At 54.2% G+C, this 19,425-nt stretch overlaps 1 protein-coding gene across 2 annotated transcripts in view; it reads right to left on the bottom strand.

Moving 5' to 3' along the window:
• The window catches only part of ELFN1 (extracellular leucine rich repeat and fibronectin type III domain containing 1), a 101,954-nt gene extending 88,321 nt beyond the window's left edge, over positions 1 to 13,633 (bottom strand). Inside the window, exon 1 of one of the 2 annotated variants that reach the window (XM_015643309.3) lies at positions 13,505 to 13,633. The gene's annotated coding sequence lies outside the window, so the exon portion shown is untranslated. Of the gene's footprint in view, positions 1 to 10,414; positions 10,561 to 13,504 lie in introns of those variants that run through there. The other variant, XM_015643311.3, reaches the window with a different exon arrangement.
• Between the last annotated feature and the right edge of the window lie 5,792 nt (positions 13,634 to 19,425).

Here is a 19,425-nt window from a genome sequence, read left to right as displayed (position 1 = left end):
TAACTGGGGTGTCCTGGCACCCCTTTCTGCTCAGCAGCACCTCAACTGGGCTGTGCACTCCTGCAAGCTCCTGGCTGCCCCAAGGAAAATGCCATTAAAGAAAATACAGCTATTTTTAAAGCTAGAAGGACAAATTCTCCTCCCAGTTACACCAGTGACCTCGTGACTCTCCACAAGGTTGGGCAGGCACAGCTCTGATCTGGGGCTATTTTGAGCATCCTCCAGAGTCACCAGGCACCCAGCAGGCAGAAAGCACCGAGGGGCAGGATAAGGCCCTTGTCTTCAGGTAGTCAGACCCAACCTGTTAAGACAGCAATAACTTTCACCAACAAAAGAATAAAATATTAATTCCCTTTTTAAATAAAACACTTTAACCAGCACAACCACTTCCCCCATATGCACATGGGCCTGGCAGGGCTGGTGCTCACTGCTGGTCCTGCTGCCATCCCCACTCATTCATCACACATGCACATGTAGTACAAACTCATTCAGGGCTCTTCTGCAGATGAAATATTTAAATGGTTTATACTTTTCTATCCTTTTTAAATGAGATGGAATTACCATAAACAGACTTGGGCTCACTTGCTCTCTCCACCACCTTTTTTGCTTTTAATATTCTCCCTGCAGTTTCATCAGGCTGCATCCAGGTTGATCCAGGAGCTTCAGGGGCACGATCCATGCTGGTACATGGATGGAGAGCCCTTGGGTGCTGCAGATATTGCAGTGGGATGAGGAAGCAGTTTGTGCTCACTTGAGCAAGCACATGGGCTATGGTGTGACTGAGGGGATGTCACACATGAAGAGAGATGCAGAGCCTGGACTTTCCCACCTGTGTTTGCCCAGCTGGGATGAACACAACCTGCTTTGCCATCTGACCCAGCCTGTTTGTGCTTACCCTTTTCAGGAGCTCCTGCTCCCACCCCAAGGCAGCAGCCACATTTTGGCAAAAAGCAAAATCCTGGGCAAGCTGGCAGACAAGACACGGCCAACATGTAATGTTGCTGCTAATGTGCTGACATATCCCCCAAAACCTTCAAGAGGCTTGAAGGAATTTCCCAGCTTGTGTGGTCCAAGGAAGATGTAACCACAACACAGAGGTTTTCCCCACACTGCCATGCCCTGCTCCCAAGTGCCCCAGGAGGCTGCAAACCCACACAGGCTTCACCAGGAATCCTGATGGACAATGACTGAGCCAAGCAACCAGTAATTCTACCCAAATTCACCCCCATGCTCTCACCAGGGCACCCAGCACTGCTGCCCCTGGTGCAAGGGGAGAGGGGACACACCCATGGGCAGGGAGGGAAGATCTCTCCTTCCCTGCAGAAGCCTGGAGATGGAGAACTCTGCTTACAGCTGTGTCTGCATCCATATGCATAAGAGAACAGGCCCTGATCCAGCACACGCTTACGTCAATCTGCCGTCACCAAGATTTAGGAGAACATTTAAAATTAAACAAAAATTTCCTTGCACTGCAAAACTAAGGACAAAGGAAAGCAAGGAGGTCTGGTGGGTAGTGCAGAAGCAGGTGTTGAAAGACCTGGTCCCAGCAAGGTTCTGGTACTGACACCCCAGATAACCCTGGGCATGTCACTTCACTTCCAGGTTTACCCACTGAATGCAGCTGCCAGTTCTCTGGATTTCTGTTGACAAATAAGGGGCTCTCAGACAGTCACAGAAAACCTGACCAGCTCAGGAGGTTATTTCCCATCTGGTCCCCATGCCTGGCTCTTGACACACTGTGTGCAGGACAGGTTACCTGGAGCTCAGCACCTCCAAGGACCCCACAAGCCCTGGCTCCGAGGAGCTGCTTGCAATCTAAACCACAGAAGTAAGTCAGCATTTGCAACAACACTTCAGATTTCACCTGCTGAAAAGAAAGACAACAGCTTTTCAAATTAAATAGGGAGAAAAAGCAAGATCAATAAGTGACACACACTTAATTCCCAAGCCAGCCTCATTAAAACAAAGTGTGTTATTCTGTTTACCCCCACAAATAAGAGTTCCAGTGCAAAAGAGAGTGTGCTGTCCTAAGGGCTACACAAGCTGATGGTATTTTATGGCTGTTTTGTTAAAAATGGGACTGGAATGGAAAAAAAAAAAAATCATAATATGAATCATCCATTCTTTATTGACAGAGAGGGGGAAAAAGCCATGCAGAAAATTTGGGGCTTTTTCTTAAAGCCAGTGTGGTATTAAAGAATCTACAAGTTAGTTCACAGCTGGAAAGAAATTTAATATAGGACTTTCCTGCAAAACTATTGAAGAATCATAGAATCATTTATACTGGAAAATACATCCAAAATCATTAAGTCCATCAGTGAAACTCATGAGCAGCAAACTGACCCACACAGTAAACAATGAGACAAACTTCTCTGAACTTCATGGGGCTGTGATGTCCACTTTGCTTGTAAGCATTATGGATGGATTTTTTTCTTTTTTTAATATATTTTCCAACCTAAGTGACCACATGGTTTCTAATGAAGCTTTAAGAATCTCATCCCACAGATTTATTTCCCCCTTTTTCTTTATACGTGAAGCAGTTACACAAACTCTGCAGCCCAATTTCTGCTCCCTTGTGAACTGGGACAGAGGCTGAAACATGTTGATTTATTGGAGTTTTCCCCTTACTCTGTGGTAGATGTTCTCCAGAAGCAGTTGCATTATTCCTGAGCCTGGGCTTCAGCATTTCCACGAGGAGTGTGAAAAAGGAGCCAGGACAGGTGAGTGACCCCAGAGGGGCTCAGTGAGGGTGGGTCCCCATCCACCCTATGTGCACCCCTCATTTCCAGCCCCACCTGCCTGCTCAGCAGAGCTTCACTCCATTCCCCCTCCGTGTCCTGCTCTGCTGCACAGCTGGCAAAGCACAGCCTGCTCCAGCACCAGCCAGCCCCCACGGACAAAGGCTCAAACCCAGGCACAGTACAAGTTCAATGGTGCCACAAAGCACAAGAGACTGGCTTGAACATCCAGATTTTAAACACAAAGAGGTTTCCAGCAGCTCTCTATCCCCCTTGGGCCGCACAGCAGACTTTGCAATTCATTGTTCAGCACCACCTTCCCCAGGAGACGGCGGCTGGAAGTGACATTACTGCAGTGCCACCCTCCAGCCCCAGGAGTCAATCAGCTCGGTGCCACCAGCAGTCCCATCCCTCATCCCACTGGTCCTGATGGATGCTGTGTCTGTCACAGTCCTGATGTCTGCCCACATCAGCCTTTGTACCTGCTTCACCCTGAGCAGACCAGCACGAGGGTTACAGGGTTTGCATTCCAGCCCCATCCTCTGGCAGGAGTAAAGCAGAAATAGGTATTTTTTTACACTGTGAATCAGATATTTAATACCTTTTTTTAATCATTGCCTTTTCTGGCTTTAACAAATCTACCCTTTGGAGGGGTGTGGGGGAGGGGGCAGTGAGGGCTGAGAAGGGTGAGTGGGAAGTGCCCCTACAGTGCTGCTCCACACACCCCTGCTTTTACTACAGGCCAGGCACAAATTTCTCAGCACAACAATCATAAGAAACTACTTCAACTTCACAAGTGTCCCAGGCCCTTTTCTGGTAACCAGACTGACCAACTGTTTAGCCTGGAGAGGGTTAATAGATAATGTCACAAGATGAGCCCCTGGGCCACACAAGTACCATCTCCTGCTTGGTGAACCACCAGCATTAAAGGAACCAGCACTGAGCTGAAGTTAAGACATTTTTCCTTTGACAATACCCCACTGCAACAACTTTATTTTGATGATACGGGATGATTAATGCTTACAGCCACTGTCATTTCCTTTGATAGATTTTTGGGGCTGTGGAGTGACATTTGCTCAATGCACCGTTCCTGAAAAGCTGCACTCATCGTAGCGTGGAGGAGAGGGATGCTCCATGCATCAGCCATCAGTAACCTGCCTCTGCCAGCTGCAGGTGGCCAGGAGAGATACTGTGAGGAATTGGGGGATGCTCACAGAAAGCCTTGACTGGTAAAGGCTGTGGAGCGAGAGGAAGGTGTGTTAAACAGCCAGCATTGCAAGAAATGGTGAGAGTTTGTCTTTCTCAGTAGAAAGAAAAGAGATTGTTGGTTGCAAACATCACAGCCAAGAGCTGCAGCAGACTTTGCTGTTTTGCCACAAACACACTGGAAGATCAGATCCTTAGAGACTCTCCGGGGCTGTGTCGCAGCCACAGCAAGCTCTCACAACTGCTCTTGAAGGCAAAACACATCCAAAAAATCACACTGTTCAATCAGTAAAACAAGACAGATAAATGTCTCAACTGTAGCCTTCACTAATGGCAAAAAACCCTAATCCTTGGAAACCTTAATCTTAACCTGTTTGCCTCTGAGTTCCCCCCACCTGTAACACGAGGACAAGAATCATTTCCCTCTCCCGGCTGCTGCAAGGTTCTCCTAATCAATCAGCTCATTAATTCATGCAAAGCATTAGACAGGCAGCAGATGGATGGCTTTACACAATAATGTTTTCTACAGTGAAATATTTCTACTTAATTCTCCACCAGCAGCCGCCTGCCCACTCTCATCACACCAGCACAGGCTCGTCCAGGCTCACACAGGGACACCGTGAGGTCCAGAGCAGCGGAGCCTCCTCTGGATCCAAACAGCACCCGGTGCCACATGGAATTCCCTGGCTGGAGACACCTTTTCCACAAGGCTTCTCAACAGACTTGCCTCATATTTAAAAGCTGTCTCAGGAGCGTAATGATTTTAAATTCACTCCCCGCCGCAGTCAATCAATGGAGCGGCGGCTGCCGGTGCCTGGCGAGCAGGCGGTGATGAATGGGGCTTTGGAGGCTGCACGGCTCGCCTCCGAGCGAGAGCAGAGCGTGGGCACAGGGTGGGGAAGAGAAGCAAAGCCAGGAACAAAAATTAAAAAGAAGAAATGGGGCAGGGGGTAGAAAATCCCAAACTGCTCTCTGCAAAGTTGGGACAAGTGCAGGTCTGGAAGGCGTCGCTTGGAGGGAGCAGTCTTTGCTTGCGTTCCTCTCCCTGATCAGTTACCATCCTATAGCTTGAATAAACCAGGTAATGCATTTCTTTCAGGCAAGTGCTAACCCCAAGCCTGGCTTGTGGCAAGGACCAGAGCCCTGGCACCAGCACCCAGTCCTGCACGTGTGCCACTGACCCAGCTCTGCTTTCCAGGAGCTGCCAAAGAACAAATGCCCGAGAGCAGCTCTCGGGAGCACATCTTCCCTGGGGACAGAGCAGTGAAGGGCACAGGAGGAAAGGGGCTGTCCCTCAACCTTTCCTGTGCAGAAGCAGGCAGACAAGCCCCACGGTGACACACAGCTCCCTGTGCAGCGCCAGGTGCCGGGACGAGCAGCCCTGTGTGTCACATTCACCCCAGAGGGACAGGGAGCACCCACCCCTGCAAGTACCACGAGTTTCCAGAGAGGAAAAAAATTAAATAACCCCATTTGGAGGAGCCCAAAGGGCCTAATCCTGCCCCAGCATGCTGCAGATCACCCTGCTCTACGGAGAACAGATGCTGCTCAGCATTCAAAAGGAGATGCTTCAGATCTGGGCTCTTTTTCTCCCTCTTCCTCACATTACAGGGTCAGGTCAGTGCTGTGCAGCCTGTCAGCGTAAAAAAAAAATATTTAAAAAAAAATCATAATACAGAAAACTGATATTCCCAAAGAAGCTGCAGCTTGTGGAATGAGCATCACAGCTGAGTGTTACGAGTCTCACAAAGCAGAGAGGGGAAAGGGTCAAAAATGAAACTCACCACACCAGCAGCATAAAAATATGACGCAGTAAATTAATGATGTTGCTCCAATTTGAGAAAACAGTAATTAAGAATGTGTAATTGAATTAATGCATTATTTAGAAATCCCAGCAAATCCTGAGTGGGAATATAAATACATTATAGAGTTCCTTTGACATCAAGTCTCTCTCATACATCACTAGCCGCAATTTATTTTAATGTCACCAGAATCTCCAGATTTATTTATGTCCTTGCCATTGACCACTGCTTTTCATTTATCCCACATATCAATATCCTCTCCCCTCAATTCCACACACTCAAATGCTCCATATGGAGTGGTGATGACCATTTGATAAGTCATAAGTAAGTGTAATTAATTAGCTCAGCTCATCAACCACTTCCCCTCCCAATGTCCTGCAGCCACAGATCTGGGTCTAATTTGTTTAGAGCCTGGAAAAACATCAAATACCTCATTAGAAAACAAATCCATGCCCTAGAAATACATTTTTTCTGCAGCTTCAAGTGTTTGCTCCATGTTACACTGGGAAAGGCCCTGCACAAGCAGGATCTAAACCCAGCCCAGAACAGGTCAAGAAACCGATATCATCACATCGTGAAAATAGTAGAAAATAGTATCTCAGTATAAAGGCAGGGGAAAAGTCAGCCCCTCAAAGGTATCACAGCAGATGTTTGTACCTGTGAAAGGTCCTGAGATGGTGCATTTGCAGCTGGGATGGTTTAGGAGTGCTTTGAGTATTTAGCAAGAGGCTTTACAAACATTATTCTTCCCTCATTTTGAGCCTTTCACAGCAAGGGTTAGGGTTCTTACTACCATTTCTAGGAAGAGATAAAGATACACCAAAAAGAAAGAAAGGAATCCAGCTAAATTGCTTAAAACTGCTAAAGACACTTTTAAGGAAAGCAGCACGAGAAAATAATGCGGGCAAATCCACATTCACATGCATACATATAGCTCTGGGAAAAGGAAAAAAAACCAGCACTAAAGTGCCTTGTGTTAGGTATGAGCATACACTGTAGCAAAATATGCATGCTGTTTATAAAACATATTGGAAAACTTTTCCTTAAAAGATGCCATAGAGAGTATAAAATTTTATGATCTCTGCCTGTCCATTTTACAAGGATATACACAAACAAGTAGCCAAATCTGCCTGCAGTTTAACTCCATTAAATCCAATGAATGAGTTTGGCCCACGAAAACTCTGCACTTACTGTAATAAAGTTAAAAGCTGACAGCAGCTGATACAGTAAAACACATACATTTCCATACATTTATTCCTGCAGATTTAAAAATACAAATGAGCTTCAGAGATTGCCCTTGTCCAGCTCATAAATAAAAGCTGGAATAGGAAAGAAAAAAACCCTGATCTTGGAGATATTCCCACTGATTCCCTCTAAGCACAAAGGAGAGAGGGGTAAGGGGAAGAGAGCAGAGTTGTGGTCATTTGGCTTTTCTGAGAGCCCTGAACACGTACAATGTGTGTGTTAGAATGAACCCCTGATGGTTTGGTCCCTGGGGGCAGGACCCCACCCAGCAGGAGCAGAGTCACAGCTCTGGGACCCCACTTCTCCCTCATCCGTCCCCAGAGAGGACAACGAGCTCTCAGGGCACAGATGTGGGATGCTCTGCTCCCTGAGGGAGCTGTCCACACTTTAATTAGCAAGGCTTTCCTCATGACTTCTACAGCCACTGGACCATCTTTAACTGTACCTTGAGCCTCACATTGCATGGGGGATCAGACCAGGTAGTGCAGAGGCCAAGCCCAAATAACAGATTTAAGCCTGTCCTGATTGATAGGTCTTTTGGGTTTGCTTGTTGAGGTGTTTTATTAATCACACACAGCTTTCTCACGGGCTGCTGCCATAACCAACTCCCATCTCCCCCTCCTCAGCTTCCTGTTGTGTCCCCTCAGCTTCCTCACCCAGGCTCATAAACCCCCTGCAGCCCCAGTGCCACCTCCCCCAGACCCTCCTGCCCCAGCTCCCAGGTCCCCCTCACCTGGAGCTAGCTCTCACCACTCCTTTCACTGACATTTATTATTATTTGCCCCTGTGACAGGGATAACCCTTGTGCTGGCTACATACACTCCCCACTCCAGCAACCAAGTAACACCACACGAATCATTTCAAGCTCTTTGTCCTCTTTTTCCCCAGCTAGCCCATGGCACTGCTCTGCTGGGGGTTTAGTAGACATGGGACCACAGCTCAGGGTCTCCAGTCCCTTCACCCCAAGGTCTTCACAGATCTACTGCTTTCACAGCTCTGTCTCCCTCCTCACCCACAATTTGCTTGGTGTATGACTCCAGAGCTGTCCCATCGAGCCCCACACAGCTCCTCTCCTCCCCACCAGCTTCCTCTGGGCCCAGTTTACTCCTGGCCATCAGATCTCCCTCTCCCCACACCCAGATACTCCACCCCAGTGCTGTCCTGACATCAGGCTCATCCTCAAACCCTCCCCAAGCCCTGGGTTTGCAACACCAAGGAAATCCGGCAGCTGCACGAAATCGTGCCAAGCCCTGCTCGAGGCTGTGCTCCTTGCTCACTCCCCCTTTACAGCCTCCACAGTAGCTCCCCATCTCCCCAACCCTGCACCTCACAGCCTTGTTGGTGACTCCACAGCTCCCCACTGCCCAGAACAGCACAGCAAGCCCCTAGCCCCACATCCTCTCCTCCTCGGGATCCTCACTGCTCTGCAACAGCTCCTTCACAAGTCCCTCTGCTCCACCAGACTTCCCAGTGCCCTTTGCCAAAAAAACACAAAATTCCAGGCTTTGGCTTCACCAGGAGCTAACACCAATTCACAGCAAGTGCTGGCAGCAAGGATGCTGCAGGTAATGCTGTGCTGCTATGACTGAAATCCTGGCCCTGGAGCAGCCACCAGGAAAAAGCACCCCAACCAGCACGGCTGGGATGCTCCTGGGTGCTGCTTTCTGTGTCCCTCTGGAACTCAGGGCTTCACTGACACCACTCACTCACCCCCAGCACGTACATGGAGAAACAAGTATTGGTAAAAATTGCCCAAGGATGGGGCTGAGACCTAACAAACAGATGGGACAGCTCTGGGCTGTCCAGGGCATGGACCTTGTGTCCTGTCCCCATCACAGTTCCTCCAACCTCAGTGTTACATCCAGAGCTCAGCTCATAAGCCTCAGAAGCACTGACCACATCCTTCTGTTTGCATGCATCGAGCACTCCTGTGTTTAGCATACGACGGGAGAACCGGAATACATAATCCACAGCTCACAGTAACAAACCTTGCACCTAGAACAAGCCAAAAGCCTGACCTTTCATAGTTAGGCATCCTGGTGAGAGGTTAGATCTTGTGTTTTCTGATCATCAAACAGGGAAGCATTAGCCAGACAGAGAGAACAAGCTCTTATCTAGACCTGATTTCTCTCCCCTCCAGGGGATCCTGTAGGATATTTCAGTTCTCTCTCGCTCGCTGTATGATTCTTCCCTCCCCCAGTAGCTTGAAATCAGCCAAATTCACAATCTAATCTGGCCAGGAGTCAAAGGGGAGAAAAATCAAGTCCTAATGCAGTGACTACTTTGAATGGGGAACTGAAGCCAATCAGAAAGGCATTATTGATCCCTGCTCGGAGCACCTCGGTCAGGGAGGGGGAAGCTGCGGGCAGCCGCAGAGCTGCCCACCGCAGCCAGCCAGGGCTGCCCTGCCAGGCCTGCAGCGTTCCCAGCAGAGTTCCCTGCGCCCGCCTGGGCTGGGAGCCGGTCCTGTCCGGCACGGGGAGAGCACCCACAGCCCCCGTGCTGTCCCTGGCGAGCAGCAGCCCCGGGCGAGCAGCAGCCCTGATGAGCAGCAGCCCTGGTGTGTGCGGAGCGTGTCCCGTGTGCTGCCTGCAGCGCTGTGTTTGTGTGCAAACACTCGCGGTGTGTGTGTATCACCGCCCCGGCGTGGGCCCATCTGCGGGAGCCGGGCTGCTCCGTGGGACGGGGCGTGCGGGCAGCTGTGCGCTCCAAGGGCTGCGCGCATTCCAGCGGCGCTAGTGCGGGGCAGCTCTGCGGGACAGCCAAGGGCAGGGCAGGCTGGCTCCGGGGGTACCTGTGCCGCACAGTCCCCGCAGCAAGCAGGGATGGGCAGCGGGTGGCTCAGCGCGGGCAGCGGGGCAGGGGCGACCGAGCGTGGGGAGCAGTCCGACAAGGCTGAGCTCAGCTCTGGGCATCCCTGGGTGCGATCCCGCTGATCCGGCCCGCGTCAGCGCTGGATACGGGCTCCTCTGCCTTATGTAACCACGGCAGGGACGGGGCGCCGAAGGGGGGATGGAGACCGAGGGGAGAGGAGCTCCCCACTGAGCCCCGAAAGCAAAGGGGCCGCGGCAGAAGCTGGTACCCCCGGTAACATAACTCTAGAGCCCGGCCGAGTGGCGTTGCCACCGGGCAGGCTGGCCCGGCTCGGGGCTGCCCGGTGCGGAGCAGGTCCAGCCGCCGGCAGCTGCCGCCGGGCTCAGCTCGGAGCCCTCCAAAGCCGGCGGGCTCGGGGAGGCAGTACCGGGGGAGGAAAGGAGTCCTAGGAAGTTTAGGGACTCCACATTTTGTAAGGAGTCAGGAGGAAAACATGCTTCCTAAAAAAACATCCCAAAGCCATGCAGGGTCCCGGTAGCTCCTGTCCCCCTTTGGCTGTGTCCCCCAACCTGCCATCCCGGGCACCGCGGGGCACCGGCACCCCCTTACCTGCCGGCGTCACGTCTGCTGCTGCCTGCCCTGCTCCGGCTCTTCCTCCTCCTCTCCTTCCTCCTCCTCTCTCCCTCTCCCTGCTGCTTGGGGCTCTTTATGGAGATTCATTCATTCATGCCTTCCCATCGGTCCCTCAGCCTTTCCCTGCCTCCCGGAGGCAGAGCGTGTGACGCCTCGCCCCTTTCCAGCCACTTTCTGTTGTCACAGAGCGGCGCTGCCCCAGCCCGGAGCGGTGGCCGGGCTGGGACACGCGTGGGCAGCGCCGGGCCGGGGGAGCGTCCCCCAGCGCGGGGTGAGGGGCGTGGGCACGGCACCGACCCGCCCGGGGGGCACAGACCGTCTCTGGCACCCACAGACCCCGGGTCGGCCCCAGGGCTTTCCGCTCTGCCCTCCGCTTTTACCCATCCCCACGCCAAGCCGCTCTCCACGGCCGCTGGCTCCCACAGAGCAGCGGCTCTGCGGAGAGAGCACGCGTGGGCCCCTACCCCCGGCAGCTCCCCGGGAAAACTCTCACCCTTTCTTTCCCTCTCTGCTCTTCCCTCCATCCTATTCCAGCTCGTCTTTCCTCCCCCCTCTCCCGCTGCCTCCGCACCCGCGCCAGGACCGCATCCCTCCCGGCCGAGCGCTGCCCCATCCCTGGCGCTGCCAGAAGCGCTGACTCAAGCTCGGAGCGAAGCCCGGCGTGGGGCGCCAGGGCTCACCGGCTACCCGAACAGTCCCGTGTCCTTCCCACCCCACCCTGCGGAGGCTGCCCCGACCCCGGGAGCCGCTCGCTCCTCCAGGTCATCGGGCAAACTTCATCTGTGCTCCCGCCTTCCCCAGGACGGGGATCCCCGCACTGCCCAGCGCTGCACTTCGGGGTGCGGGTGACACGCTCCCCGTCCCTACCGACAGCACCCCGCTGCCCACTGCCACTGCAAACCCGGAGGGTCTGGGGGAGTGTGAGCCCTGCATGGTGTCAGGCAGCACGGCGGGAGGTGCTGATGGGGTATTTTAGGTGCTAAATTCGAGCGGACTGCCTCGTCTCTGCGAAGGCACGGGGTTATTCTTTCCAGGCAGGCAGGACGGAAAATACATGGTTTTTAAAGACATCGTCGGAAATGTGAAGAGCAGCTCTCGGGTTTTGGCGCTGCCACAGCATTCGGAGCGATAAACCCTTCACCTGGGGTGAAACCCCTTAAAAACCCTCCCAGGAGCGCCCCGCCCGCTCCCGTTGAGCCGCGCCGTTCCTGCCGCCGGTGCCACCCCCTTTGCATCGGTGCCATCAATTTCTATTAACTATCGCTTTATTCACCGCTGCAAACTTCTAAATATTTAATCCAGCGCGAACCGGCGGCGGAACGCGCGGAGCTGACGGGAGGAGGCGAGTCCCTGGCCGGGGAGGCGGGAGAGGCGGCTCTGCCCCGGGGGAGCCCGGTGATGCCGGTCTCCCCCGTCCCCTCCCTCCACCGGGCTTTCCCGGGGCTGCAAATCACAGCCTGGACGTGGGCAGCACCGCCGGTCCCCCGGGCTGCCCGAGCCGGAAAGGCAGGGATGAGCGGAGGTGCTGAGGATTCTGTCCAGGGAGAGCTGGAGAAGGAAAGGGCTGCCGGGGGGGCACCCCGGCATCTCCCCAGCACCGGGAGCGGCTGCCCGTCGGGTCCCGCCGCGCACGGGACGAGCAGCCACGCTCCACATAGAGCGGGACGAGGGCTCGGGATCTCCGGGGGTTTGGGCTGGTTGGAGAGGTCCTGCCCAGGGAGAGGGGGCTGCCCCCACCTCCCTGACATCCCCGGGTTCCACGCACCGCCCCGAGGACCCCCAGTGCCGGCCGAGCTTCATTTAAAACGCAACCAAGAAAATTCCTTGGCAACTCCGCTGCGCCGACGGGCGAGTGCCCGGTCCGACGGGCGAGTACCCCGGTCCGACGGGCGAGTTTGCCAGTGCTTCGTGCTCTGCCTGTATTCAGGAACCGAGGCGGAACTTTACGGGAACATCTGCCATTATAATTAAAACTGCAACACACCCTCCGGGAAGGAACACGTTCCCGCGCCGTCGTGTGTCCGTACCACCCCCCCACCGCCGCCCTTTTCTAAAAAAAAAAAATAAAAACAACCAACCAAGCGAAAGCGGCTCGAACTCTCAGGCGGGCACCTGCCCCCCGCCTCCCCCGAGCCATCAGCGGCGGCAGTCGCACCCGGCGAGGTCCCGGGGACGGTCCCCCTCCCCGGAGCACGGACACCCCCCCGCCCTCCTCCACTAATTTTCTTTAATTAAAGCTCTATGTGCGGCGCGTTTGGCGAGGACAGAAATAGCCGCTGAAGGAGCGCGTGTGGGGGGAGGCAGGTCCCAACTGCCGGCGTGGGAATGCAGAAGGGATTGGGGGGGCGGGGGGAGCAGAGCCGGAGAGCGGCTCTGCCACAGCTCCCACCCCAAGGCTCGCAGCCTCCAGGGTTATTTGGGGTGAGGCCGACGGTCTCTCCTGTCCGAGCGCTCCGTGAGGCGCTGTGGCGACCCGGGCGGAAGACCCCTGCCCCCGGGGCGATGCTACTGCCCGCGGCACCGGTTCTTCCCCCGGAGCACCGGGGCTTCCCGCGGGCAACAGTTGCAGAGGCTCTCCCGGGGGATGCTCCGGCTCGGGCGCACCCCGCCGGCGGAGGGAGACCCCGAATTGGGGATCCCCCATGGGCGGGGGAGGGAACACGGGCCGAGCGGCCGGAGGGGTTCCTGGCTCCGTGGCCCCGGCCCGGCCGTGGGGAGCCGCTCCGGTCCCGATCTCCCGCTCGCCCTGGGGATACGGACAGCGGGAGCAGCCCCGGCCGAGCCTGGGGACTCCCCGCCCGTGGAGAGGAGGGCGCCCCGCTCCCCCCGCCGCCGGCCCCGCGGTCCCCTCCCGCCGGAGCCCCAGCCTGGGCTGCAGCCGCCAAAAGTTTGGCGACACGGAACGGCCACCGGGGGCTGCGCGGGGCTCCCGGGCAGCGCGGGGCGCCGCGGCGGGGCGACACCGGGCGCGGGGCCGGAGCGGAGCGGAGCGGGGGGCTCCGCTCGGGGTCGGGGGCGGCGGGGGGGGCCCGGGCGGGCTGCGGCGGGGGATGCGGGCGCACCTACCTGCTCCGGAGGCGGCTCCCGGCGCTCGGCGGCGTGCCCAGCCCCGAAGCGCGGTGATGGGCGGCGGACGCACCCGCGGCTGCGGCTCCCCGCGCCCTTCCAAGCGGGCGGGCCGGGGGCAGGAGGCGGGCAGGGAAACGCAGCCGGAGCCGAGCAAATCCCAGCGCTGGAGCCCGGCCTCCGAGAAGAGAAGGGCTGCAGCTCCTCACTGCGTCAGGCGGAGAGCCCTGCCCGTGCAGGCGGCGCCGGGCAGCGCTGCCAGGCCCGGGGGGCTCCACCGGCACCGCTCGGCTCGGCTCGGCTGCGATGGGATGGGATGGGCACGGAGCGGTTCGGCTCGCAGCGGCCCGGCTGGAGGGCTGCGATGGCACGGCACGGTTCGGCTCGCTATGGCCTAGCACGGTCCGGTCCGGCTCGGCACGGCCGGTTCGGCAGAGCTCTCTGGGGCTCGGTGACGGCCCGGAGCTTGGCCGGCAGAGTCGGGGCTGGCACGGGGGGTGGGGGCTGTGTGTGGGTGACACTGAGCGTGACACAGGGTGTGTGACACTGTGACACCGGGTGTGTGACACTGCGCGGTACCGTGTGTACACGACACTCTATTCGTGACACTCGATGTGTGTGTGACACTGCCCGTGTGTGTGACACCTTGCGAGAGCGGGGCTGTGAGTGTGCAGGGCTTGTGAAGGTGTGAGTGTCCGTGTCGGGGACATCTGCCTTTGTGTGCGGATGTGCCACTGTGTTTGCTGTGTGTGTGTGTGGTGACACCCTGAGGGGGTGCCGGGATGGTCGTGTCGGGGTGTATGTCTATGTTGGGGTGTATCCGTGCAGTGGGAGGGTGCAGGCTCCGGGGTGTGTCCGTGTGTGTGTCTGTATTTACACACACGGCTCTGTGTCTCTGTGAGCCTGTGCGAACATCTCTGTGTCCCCATGTGTGCGTGACAGCCACCCCACCCCTCACACCAAATCTGAACCCCCGTGGGCCAAACGGGTCCCAGCTGGGCAGCACCAGTGATGCTGGGAGCACGAGGACTGGGACCAGCCGTAACTCTGATGGGGCTGGACCACGACCCCTGCCCACAGCTCCCAGGGGTCCCCAGCCCCTGTGCTCAGCCCTTCCCAGGCATCTTCCTGCCTCAGACCTCCCTCCACCTGTCCCACAGACTTCCATCCTGCCTCCCCATTTTGGGCAGGTTTTTTATGCTGTTTTAGCAACACAACACACCTTTAATCAGGATGATTAAAGTGTGGCTGGCACTGAGCCAGCCTTGGAACAGAAGTGCTCTTCTCTCTCCCCAGGCGCTGTCATTTGAGGTAAGGACTGGCCCGTGTATTTTTTTGTGATGGTTTGAGGTGTCTCAAACCATCTCCAAAACCACCTCCTAGGCAGTGATTTCCTTTTGCAGCCCTGCAAGAAGTTGGACACAGGGGAGAGAGAAAAGGATGGGTGCAGGAGAGAAATTTTACTCCTTTGAATTTAATAGCAACAACACCAACACCACCACAGCCAAAACACCTGAAGCGTGGAGTAATAGAGCTGGGAGACAGCCTGGGAACAGGCAAGCAATGGCCCCTCTCCAAATGGCAGCTGGCAACCTGGCACAGCACTCAGCTGCATTAGACACACAGCCCAGGGAAAGCACCCATGGGAATGCAGGAGATACCCTGCATGATGGAGAGGATGGCAATGGAGAATGGATCCAGCATCCTCTCTTCCACAGTTCTAACCCAGTCCTCAGGTCTTTGCCTCAGGGTGAATATGTTGATCTGAGGTTCTTCCACTCCCCTTCACCATCACCACCTGTGCTCATTCCCTTGAAGCATGAAAGACCCCTTCCTCCCTCGAGCAGGGATATCCCATTCTCCCATGTCCCATGGAATGCCCTAAAGGCAAGGAATACAAATTGAAAATGCTTTGGACTAATAAATACATGGGCAATGACATGAAGTAGCAGGGGCCACCGTGAGGGTGGCTCTGGGGTCAAATGTCTTCCTGGGGAGATGATGGATAAGAGGTCCCATCCCTGCTCTGCCTTTGCTGGAGAAGGAACAGGCTGGTTCCCCTGGGCAGGGAACAGACACTGCCAGGTCCCTCCTGGCACCAGGAGCAGAGGGTTCAGCCCCCACATCTGTGCTTCACAAACCTTGGGCCAGCCACAAACACTGAGGGTTCATGCCAACTCTGGAGCTGCAACTGGCACCTGGCAGCTGGAAGAAGAATTGCCCAGAGGGGACATGGATGCCACTGTCTCTCCATTAGAGATCTTCACCCATGGAGATCAGCAGTGAAGAGAGGGAAGCTTTGCCAAAGGCTTTTTGAAAATTTGCTGCCTGCTGGTATACATTGTCCCTGCTCCTCAGGGTTGCTCTGGGAGAGGCAGCCCCAAAAACCTCAAGCCTCACCCATGGATCAAGGACAGGCTTTAAGCAGCATCATTTCTTCCAGCTGCCAGGTCAACAGGGGGTGGGAAGCCTTGGTGCAATCAAACAACTTCGCAAACCAAGATAAATTAATAAAAGGAGTAAGTACTTCTGAGCAAGCTGTTCCAGTTCTTCTGGGAGGAAGTGACGCCAGTCCAGACTCTGGCCACTATATTTAGTAAAAATCTAAACCAGACATTGATAATATTATTAAAGACAGGAAGGAGTAAAAGAAGACGTAGCCGTGCTGGGATGACTGATCTATTTATGCGAGATGGCGGGAGGAGTGCTGTGAGAAAGGTGTCTGGGGTCAGGAGAGCTTCTGTGAGCCCTTCCCCTCCACCAGCAGAAGATGTCTAACACAGCAGGCTCAAGCAGTCCTAACCCAGTTTAACAAGCAGTACAGGAGGGAGAGGTGGTTAATAAAACACTGGCTGCTTCCCACAATGATGTGGAGGGAGTGAGAGCTCCTCTGCTGCCTTTTTGAGAATCACCTGGAAAGAAGTGCTGGCCAAGGGACAGAGTGTTGGCTGGGCACTGCTCCATTTGCCCATGCAGAACGGGGAGGTGTTGAGTAAGATAAGGAAACAAAGTGTGACCTTGGGTAGGCGATGTCTGTTCTGTCCTTGCTCAGGGCAGGGACTGAGTTGTTCCCCTGCAGTGCCCACAGCAGCTGTGCTTGACTCTGGATTCTCCTTGTGTCACGGTGAGTGTGACAACCTGGTGCCCTTGTAGACAGGGAAGTACTCACCAAAGCAGGGCAGTCTGGAGGGAAAGGTGGAGGTGTGACAGCAGTGTGACTGCCTCTTCTCAGCCTGGGGCAGAGTCAGAAGTCCCCACCACACGTCCATGGGACCCCATGTGGGCAAGGGATGGAGGTCTGGTGTACTTTACTTGGTTGTACTGTTCATCTCCCCCCTAAAGCAGTGCCTTCAGCTGTCTTTAAAACCCCAAGCACCTGAAGCCCCACAGCGAGACCCTTAACAGCAACGACCCACCTTACCCAGAGGGTGAAAATCCAGCCAGCCTTGCTCCACCTGGGACCCCCAGGAGAGCTCTGCCTCCAGCTCCCCTCTCTGCCGTGGGCATCTGAAAAATGCACCACAATGGGGAGCTCTTTCCAGAAAAAAGGAAGGATGATCCTTGCGGGGAGGGTGTGATCTCCCCCTTCGCATCCCTACGAGACTGGCTGGTGTCCCCTGGCTTGGAGGGTGAGTAGATCTGCCCAACCATGAGTCACCATCCAGGAGGATGAGGAGATGCTGCTCTGCAGTTCCCAGTGATGCACCAGCTTGGCTGTGGGTGACTTGACATCCAAGGGATACTTTTTTTCAGCCCGAAATGCTTTTTCACTGCTGTTGTCAATTCCTATATAAAAATCATCAGATTAATTAGAAAACAAAAAATGACATTTTATGGGCTGTTAGTGCTGTAAGTAGACTGAGGCCTTATGGTATTTCGAGAATGTTTGGAAAACAACTGCAATATTTACATCTGGGAAAGTTACCAGGCCCAGGCAGAAGCTGCATTTCAAAACATTTTTGTTTAACATAGTCAGCCTTGGTGATGACAAATATTACTGCACATCATTACTCCAATTTTTCAGGGCATTAATACCTCATCCATTGCAAATCACATCTGCTGTAGACTTGGCAGCTTGGATGTGTTTTTATAGGTCCCCATTTGTTCTGAGTTTTTCTTTCAGTTTTGACTTTGAAACTCTCAAGAAGTCAATGGAAGTCAGCGAGAGGTGACAGCAGTGGGAACAGGGGACTCCTGCCAGCCCACAGCCCAGGTGCAGAGTGATTGTGCATCATGAGTTGTTCTGCTCACCACCTGGAGCTGGTGGGGACATCCAGGACTGGTTTGGTCTCTAGTTCTGCCTTTACTTGCTGGGCCTGCCAGCTGAGGTGATGTCCAGGAGGACAGTGCAGTTTCCATGTAGACATTCCTGCTCACCCATCTCCCAAAGCAGAGACACTTCCCTATCCTGTGTGCTGCTTGTATTGACCACTAAATCTGAAATTTGGTTTCATTTGGTCCCCTTTGTCCTTGTTGATGCTGATCATTGTCTCCCTGCTGTGCTTGCATCCCTGTGGAGCCCACATCTGCAGCTCTGGATTCAGTGTAGCACAGTTGGATGTCCTTCACCAAGGCCCCAGGGTACTCATCCCACAGCTGATGGTTTCTTTTGGACCTTCTGGATACCTTGACATGCTATTGTAATGCAGATTGCACAGTGTCTTCCTCTTGGGGACTCCAAGAAAGTAGACAGAGTAAATAATTCAAAATAAGCAAATTATTTAAAGATGTTTTGCCTTATTTTTTTTCTCTGTCACACACACATTGTCCATGAAGAAAACAAGAAATTCTCCAGTGCACTTGTTAGGTGCTATTTACAAGTCTCTTTGGAGAATAACTCTCAGTTTGTGGGTGCTTTCAAACCAAGGAGCCTGTCACCAAATCTTCAATTGCAATTTGGGTCATGGCCCAGCAAAATGCACATTTCAAACCATGCATCCAAGGGCAGTGTCCAAAACCCACCCTGCATGCTTAGCCATGTCCAAACACCAGTGAATGGAGAGGGAAGCCTTGTCTCTTCCCTCCTGGCACTGCACAGATCCAAGCACAGACATTGTGAGCCCCGTTTTTACAAGTGGTCTCTGATTTGGGGGCTTCATTCAAGACATCAAAGCCCTCGTGGGTACCTGAGGTTCAGGCTCCTTTGGGGTGGCGGTGGAGGAAAGTCAGCCTGAGTCTGAAGGTCTTTACAGCAAAACCTTTCCTCTGTTGCTGTGCATTTGGTTCTCCCACACTCCTGATGTCCATGAGGATATCTCCAGTGACCTTTTGCTTGAGGAGTCTCACCTTTTCATGGATGAGGGGCATCATCTGCTCCTCTAAAGGCAGAGCCAGTTCACGGCTTATCGGTGGAATTGGCCAAACCAAGTGATGCTATTCCAGGGCTGTCGTTAAAATGAAGCTATTCAGTTTTGCCAAAGCCATCCCTGATTCCAGCAAGAAAGGTTGACAGGGAGCACATGCCTGCCTTGGAGACTGTAGATGCAGCATGACTTTCTTTTTATTTACAGAGCATCAGATTGCACATTCCCTAAGAGCTCTGATTCATCCCTCTCAAACCCTAGAACAAATATTCCAAAATCAGTCTACGGCATGGGGACAGGCTTTGTTCAGTGCTTTGAAAGAGAGCAGGTAAAGTCATTACCCTCACTTTGCATAGCAAAAAATGATATGCATAAAGCTGCATGGAACAACCCTGCAAAGCTCAAAGGAAACAAATGGGCGACTTGCACCGTGAATTTCAATGGGACTTTGTGCCGCCAGGATAATAGCCAGGGAGACAGTGAAATATTGCATGGAGAGACAGTGGGCAGTAAAATCATGTTCGACTTGCTAATGCAGTGGAATATCCTGCAATATCACACGGGGGGAGATTGCAGAGCAATTGTGTGGGGACACGTGGATCAGCCTGGGAGATAATG

Source organism: Parus major, chromosome 14 (genome assembly GCF_001522545.3).
Source record: "Parus major isolate Abel chromosome 14, Parus_major1.1, whole genome shotgun sequence".
Taxonomy (NCBI): domain Eukaryota; kingdom Metazoa; phylum Chordata; class Aves; order Passeriformes; family Paridae; genus Parus; species Parus major.
This window is presented reverse-complemented; position numbering and strand designations above follow the sequence as displayed.